This window comes from Mastomys coucha, unplaced genomic scaffold, assembly GCF_008632895.1.
Source record: "Mastomys coucha isolate ucsf_1 unplaced genomic scaffold, UCSF_Mcou_1 pScaffold5, whole genome shotgun sequence".
In the NCBI taxonomy this organism is placed as follows: Eukaryota; Metazoa; Chordata; class Mammalia; order Rodentia; family Muridae; genus Mastomys; species Mastomys coucha.
In genome coordinates, this window is record NW_022196911.1 from 26,643,258 (window position 1) to 26,650,772 (window position 7,515).

General features: G+C 48.9%; 1 long non-coding RNA gene across 1 annotated transcript; it reads left to right on the plus strand.

The window, feature by feature from the left end:
- Window positions 1–1,430: 1,430 nt before the first annotated feature.
- LOC116077897 lies at window positions 1,431–6,819 on the plus strand. The gene is made up of 2 exons (XR_004113370.1): window positions 1,431–1,666; window positions 6,534–6,819. It is a non-coding gene; the product is annotated as an uncharacterized LOC116077897 (long non-coding RNA).
- Window positions 6,820–7,515: the final 696 nt, after the last annotated feature.

Genomic DNA, 7,515 nt, shown 5'->3' on the forward strand with positions numbered 1-7,515 from the left:
CCAGCTGACCTCAGTCGCACCTATCTGAAAGCTGGGAGTGACCCCCAGGACACCCCTTCCAGATCTGGGTGGCTCCACAGCTGTGTTGGATGGCAGGGTGCCATGGTAACCACAGCGGTTCTTTGGTTAAGTCGCCTGTCATTGAAACATCTCATGCAAACCGAGCAAAATGTGAAATTGTGAAACTGTGAAAATGGAGCAACCACCTGCCGTGCCTGAGGTACTTACCTGCCACGTAGGGCTTCACCCTCTGCCCTTCCTTGGGAGAACAGAAGTGGAACACCCTAGGTCTGGGATTTAACATAGATTTTGAGGGACACATGTACTGCTGGAGGCATAAGCATGTTTATAAATGGAAAATGCTCAAAACTGTTTCCCTGGCTACCCATGGCCACGTGACCTGCTCTGATTTTTACCAGGTTGGGGAGTACAGCTCGCAGCTGAGCCAGCCTGGCTCTTGAGTCTGGCTGACAGAAACTTCCCCAACCCCCACTTGTTTCTATGTTCAGGGCTTGGGCAAAGTGGTGTTTTCACACTCAGGGGCTAGCTCCATTTGTCACCTTTCTGACTACAGTGTTGAGTACTGCACCTTTACAACAAGGCTGTGAGGGCTGAGCAAGCATTCAACTTCAGGACTCAGAGGCAAAGGCAGAGGCAGGACGACCCCTGAGTTCAAGGCTAGCCAGGGCTATACAGTAAGTATCTCAAAAACCTAAATAATAGTAATAATTTTTTAAAAAATATAATAAGGCTGTTGGGTCCCAGCAAATTTAGGAAGTGAGAATATTCATCTTGGAGTAAATAGCTGAACCTGCTGGAGTTGTGGGTAACAGAACAAGTGCCCAGGTTTCCATCTCTCCTTCAAACTTCCCTAAGTTTGAATGCCCTAATGGGCATTCAGAAACCTTATCAAGGCAACTTTGTTGGAAAGCTTGGTCTCATTTTCTGATGCTTTATTCAGCACACAGTGTGTTTAGCTGTCCTCACAGGGCGGCTGGAAAACAAGGGGACATTCTGGACTTGTTTCTCCACCTGTAGCTTAAAGCCTTAGTATGCTTTGAGCTAGCACCTCTACATAGTTGAATTTTTGTTGGGGATTTTGTTGTAATTCTCTCTGCTTTTCTTTTCCTCCTCATGACCTTTACCAAGTATAATCGGTTCTATGCATCTCCTGCTCAGTCACTGCCTGCTAGAAATGTCTCCCTGGCAGAATCCTGGATTAACTGGGTCAGATGCTGGGGTGAGGCCAGCAGTGTGTGACAAGCCTTGGTGGAGAGAGAGAAGACTGTGGTCTTCAAGCACAAAGGCAGGAATATCGCAACCCCCATTCCCCATGCTGTACAAGAAGCAGCCCCCACTTATGACAATGGGTCCCATGACTAACCCCACACTCTAGAAGAGGAACCCAAATGGGACTAGCCACAGAGCTGAAAGACTGTCTCGAAACCACTCAAGGTCATATGATTCTAGAACGCAAGTGGCCGCTGTTAGCCCATGCGGTTCCGTCTCATCTTCAGCTCTCCTGAAGGTTGACAGCTCAGTCATGAAAACTCATAGCTCTGCTCCCGCTTTCAGGAGAATTCTCGCATCCATCTATTGTATCCTCCCATTCCAGATGGGGCTCCTAACCCATCTCAGACCCCGGCTGGGCACAGGAGCTAACAAGGTAACTAAGAAATGATTGTCACTTGCAGGAAGCTCATGCAATAGTCCCCTTGGGCCTCGGGGAAAGATGCAGTGAGACAGGGAGAGTCTAGATTAGGTGAGCAGAGGCCCTTGGAATCCTTGGGAACCAGGTGGGAGTGGACTGCTAGTAGACAGAGGTGTGCTGGGATTTTTCAGGGTTGCAGCATTGTGGTTCAACTGCCTCCTTTCCTCCATTGCTGTTTCTTCATTGTCGGTTTCCATGGAAACCACATTCTCCATATTTGTTCGACTACTACTGTGGTCTCATTTCCTTCAAATCAGCTGAGCTCTGATAGGCACAGAGCGGTGATTCCCTGAGTCATCTCTGAGGGATGATGATGATGATGATGATGTCAGGACGCTTTGGGGGAACAGAAACGGATGGTATATGATTTTCCGGGCCTGATAGCTATGGAGCCTCCGGGTCTGCTTGGGCCTCTCACTCCTTCGAGCAGCTCAGTGTTGGATCTTTTAGGAATGGCTTTGGCTGTGGGTAACTGATGCATAGTGAGAGTCTAGAGCAGGTCGCTGGTAGTCTTGCTTCAGAGGCTTCCAAATGCCAGGTCGCTGACTCAGACCCCCTTGGCCTCTTTCCTCATATTTATCTCTCAGAGTCACGTGATACCAGCCAGAGCTGCCCGGTGGCATGAGTAACCATTGCTACTCAGGAAGGTGAGGTTGAGAGTAGCATGTTCAAGGTCAGCCTGGGCTACAGTGCAAGACTAGCCAGAGCAGGTCACTGAGGCCCTGTCTCGGAATAAAAAGCAGGAAGTGCTGGGCTGGGCATGGGGCTTGTGGGTAGAGTGCTGCCTGGGTTTGTAAGGCTCCTGGCCAACAGGGAAGCCTTCAGTGCCCTCGTAGCGCCTGTTCTAGGCAGGTTGAAGGTGGACTTGCTACCAGAACAGGGCCAATTAGTTTTTAACACCAGGAAAACAAACTTCCCTGGAAACTCTCACAGCACACTTCTTCTTAAGGCCACACTGGTCAAAGCTGTATCACATCACCTTAAGGGATTGCTGGAGGAAATATCAGTGGCAGGCAATTACCTCCAACTCACAGATCCACCAGCAAAGCTGGGCCTGCCGCTGTTGCTAGGGAACGGCAGCTGTGGCAACAGAAAGCCAACTCTGGACATTCCACCCACCAGCACCACCTCTAGTATTGTCAGGAGCTAGCTCACACCTGTCCAAGACACTGCTGTGGTATTTCCTTGTCCACATGGCAGAATGGTCCCAGGTACTCAGTACCCTAGCTAGTCTGTGCCACTCTGACCACAGGAAGAAGGCTGTGACATCAAATGGCCTGCCCAATAATGCGACTCCAAAGTGGGCAAAGAGAGAGGTGGATGGAGGCTGTATATTGCTGGGGCCCTGCCATGGCTGCTTCAGGACACTAACACAGAGGGATGGGCATATCTGGGAAAAAGCAACCGTGTGACCCAGCCCTTGGTGGGCTCTACAGGATACTACCTCAGGGTTCCCAGCTGCCGTGTGGTTGCCCCCAGTCTACCCCACATCAGTTCAGGACTGGATCTGAGTTTTATTTTCCACAAAGTATGCTCATGAGCAGAGTGGCTTTAACTGACAACGTGGGGGTGGGGCGTAGAGGAAGAGGAACCACTTCCCTGTACACATGCCGCCCACCATCTTGCTTCCTCTTAAGTCATCCCTTTCCCATCTCTGTCGCTTAATCCCTCCTTCTCAAGTCCCCAGGGATTTCATATCCTTTCCCCTCTGTGGTGCAAACACTGCTGTGATTTAGGTGTGATCAGACTGTACCCCCAAGGGTTCTCACATTAAAAGCCCGGCCCCCAGCATGAGGGCATTAACAAGCATGTGCCGGAGGAGGGCAGGGTGTCAGAAGGAAGCAAGGTAGTTTGGTGGTGTTTTGATAGTTCTTGTGAGAATGACTTGTCCCTCCCTGTGCTGTCTTCCTGACTGTCATGTGGGTCTCATGGCTGTCACAATGATGGGACATAGCCAGAGAAGCTGTTGTCAGACCCGTGTCATTCAGTCTTTCAGCCTCTACGCTGTGAACTGCATGAACCTCTCTTCTTTATAAAGTACCCAGACTCCATCAATTCCTCATCATAGGTAAACGGACATGGGCAGCATACAGTAGCAGCTGGTGTTTAAGACGGATGAAAACCGAGGTCATGATTCTGCTACACTCTTCAGGCTGTGGACTGCCTGGCTTAGTCTGGTACCCAGACAGGGTCTGCCCAAGACCTGTCTGCCCCAATTGGTGTCATCTGGCTTCAGTGCACAGTGTGGCCACCCATTGCTGAAATGCACAGTTCTCAAACCTACTCACACTAGCCTTTCTCAAGCACTCGTTTCCCACTCTAGAACCCGAGGAACTGCAGGTATCTCTCTCACTGTGCACCATTACCCTCGCTGGCTTCTTCCTCCTGTGATGGCTGTGTTGTATACAGTCCCTGCACCATGGTTGTGGGCAGCTGGCACCAGCTTCCCCTTCTGCCCTGCCAGGGCCATGTTCTCAGCCCCTCCCTAATGCTTCTGCCATGCCCCCTTCCAGCGTCCCCACCCCTAGAGCTGGAAAAGCCAGATCCCGTGTGGCTGGTTGGCTTTGTCATCCTGCCACACCACCATTTTCTCTGAACAACAGCCATGAGGTGGGGGCTTGGGGCACACAAGAAGAACAGAGCCTTTCCCCTCACCTCCCCTAGCTCAGGACTTCTCCCAGGCTGACTCTCTCCCTCTGTCCTGGGGTGAGCTTCACGGATGCTGTGGTTTGAATGTATCTGTCCTCCCCTGTCCCCACCCCGCAGTCATGTGGTGGAAGTGTAATGCGGAGCACACATTCATGGTCTGGAGGTGTCATCTGTGAGATGACTGGGATTAGGTGAGGTCATGAGGGTGGACCCGTGATAGCCAAGTGCAGAAAGACAGGTTTGCATACCTGTCTGATTTCTGTTACCAAACCAGGGGGGCTTCCCACATGTTAAGTAGGTGATGGTGCCAGGCTCCTAGACTTGCAACCCTGAGAAGCATGAGCCAAACAACCTTTCTCTCTTTATAAATGACCCAGTCTCAAGATTCTCTCACATCAACAAGAAGTGCACTAGGATAATAGATTGTAGCCAAATGGCAACAACAAATCAACGGACCCAGCCGGGCCACTCTGAAGTGGAAGACCAACAAATAATATTATGGTGTTGGTAGGATCCCTGATTAACAGCCGCCAGCCTTCTGAAAAAAAGAAAACAGTCAGCTTAAGAAATGATGAATTTTCCCTGCGCATGTTCCATGGCGATTATTACTCTGTTAACTACCTGTGCAGTTAGCTGTGGACCAGGTACAACACGGCACCATAGCCACGCTTGGTGTCTGCATGTAGGCCTGGTACTTCAAACCACCCCTTGACTCTTTCCCTCGAGGTAAGCTCCCTTCTCCCCTCCTGCCTGGTGACTGGACACTCTCCCCATCAGACAACGCATCAAAACAAGTCAAAATTGAACAATGGTGAAGTTCTATTTTGGCCCGTTCTGACAAACTACATCAAGTCATAACACCTGGTATGTGAACCCATTGACAAGAACTTGGCAGGGAGCTGACAAGAATGCTTATAGCCTGTGACCCGGGCTGAATGAGCCGGAGTAATTCCTGAGAGGAAGAAGCATCTGGTGTATGTTTATTGTAGCGTTGCCTGTGATAGCTCCAAATGGATAGCTGAGAAATCAAATGACAGAAAAGGGTGAGGGAGATCACAACACCTGGAAGCCGGATGATGTCATGCAGCCATTAGAAGTTCTGAGAAAATTAGGCAGTTGCCAACATCAGGGGTGCTTGGAATGTGATGCTCAGTTACAAAGGCGGAGTACCAACTCTTCTTTCTACAAGTTCTCAACCCGCCCCTCCTTGACTTCCATCAGCCAGATCCCATCCATCTGCCTTCGTGACCCAGGCCCATTCAGGGCCTCACACCTGCTGGTTCTGTGAGGTGTAGTCCTTAGTACACAGCACTCAGCAATGGACATGTCTACACCTGGCTCTGTCCACGTCTGTTCCCTGCTGCTTGGCAAGTCATAAAGAAGTGCTCGATACAGGAGTCAAGGGCAGGAGTTCAGCTACTGTTCACTGAACATCCACTAGATAGTGGCAGTTGTGACCAGTATAATTCTGCATGTATTATTTTGCATTGTTTTATCCTGAAATAATATATGCAATTAATACCATTGTTATCCAGCTTGTATTCATGAAAACTGGAGCTCAGAGAATCTGTCAAAGGTTCAAGTGCGTTTAATTTCGTGCACTTGTTAAAGGGAAGAGAGAGATGAAGTCTGAATCCAAGTCTGATTAGATTGAATTGCTTTATTTCAAGCTCTCTGTCTCTTCCTTTTTCCTTGCCTCTCCCTCTGTGTGTGTGTGTGTCCTTGTTTGAGTAAGTAAGACCTTGTTGGAGGAAGTTTGTCATTGTGGGAATAGGCTTTGACATCTCCTATGGTCAAGCTCTGCCCAGTGTGGTACACAGTCTCCTCCTGGCTGCCTTCAAGATGCAGAACTCTCAGCTCCTTCTCCAGCACCACGTCTGTCTGTGTGCTGCCATGCTTCCCACCATGATGATAATGGACTGAACCTTTGAAACTGTAAGCCAGCCCAATTAAATGTTTTCCATTATAAGAGTTGCCTTGGTCATGGTGTCCCTTCACAACAATGAAACCTTACCCAAGACCACTTAATATCCTTTCTGTCTTCGTGTCAGGGCTCAAGAGGACATTCAGTCCCAAGACACACTCCTGGACAAAGCTTGCTGATGTTGCAGGAAGCGGTCTGCAGGCAGGCTGCAGACCAGCCCCTTTGCACATGGCATTGTCTCTCTCACAGGCAGGCAACTTAAGTTCCTACTGCTCTGCTGCTGGGCTATGCTGTGTGGAGAGGCTGAGGCGAGGCACGTGAGCTCAAGTGGAGCATGTGCAGGGCCACCATCATTATGGAAATCCTGACTCTGAAGGCCAACGCTGCGTCTAAATGAGTTGAAATGAAATTCAAAGAACACATCCATCACTCTGGTTCACCCTGGTTCAGCCTCACATCTCATTATTGTGCTACTCTGCCTGTGTATTATGAATTAATATATTTAATAAATCCTGTAATTATCTTGTGAACAGCACACAATTATATTGCTTTGTGTTTTGTTTTCAGTATTGAAAACAAGAATTTGGTAAATGTAAATGTTTAAAATTGGTTTAAATTTTCCAAAACTTTTGCTTAAGCATGTTTTTGTTTAAAAAATAAAACTCTATTCTGTTTTTTAAAAAAATCCTCAAACTTGAAGAGCCTCAGACTCTTCAGATCTTGAGAAATGGAGACCCAGGATCCAAGCTTGCCCAGGACATGTGAGGTGGATCCTACTCTTTATACAGAAAAATCAAATAAAAAGAGGCAATCTGAAAAGATGTAAGAAACAAAGCCTTGTTCCAAAGGCAGTGGGGAACTTCTATTTAAAAACCTGCTTCTTCCCTAAACCCCACAGAAATGATCATGGGATAGAAGCGAGGATACATTTATAAAGACAAAGAGCATGGGGGTGTAGCTATGTCAGGTAACTTCTGGAAAGGGGGAAGCAGGAGGCTGAGTAGTAATGTGTTTGTCGACTGGAGGAAGCAGTCACCTAATCTCTAAGAGGAAAGCCAGAGTTGTCCACAATTTGGCAGGAGTTAGGACTGCCAATGGTTGTATGGCGGGGTGAGGAGTAGGAGACAGCAGGGAGGGCGGAAGGAGCAGGAGGTGCCACCAACATCAGCAGCAGCAGCACCACCCACAGTACGTTACAGCCAGCACTGCAGCCAGCAGCAGCAGCAGCACC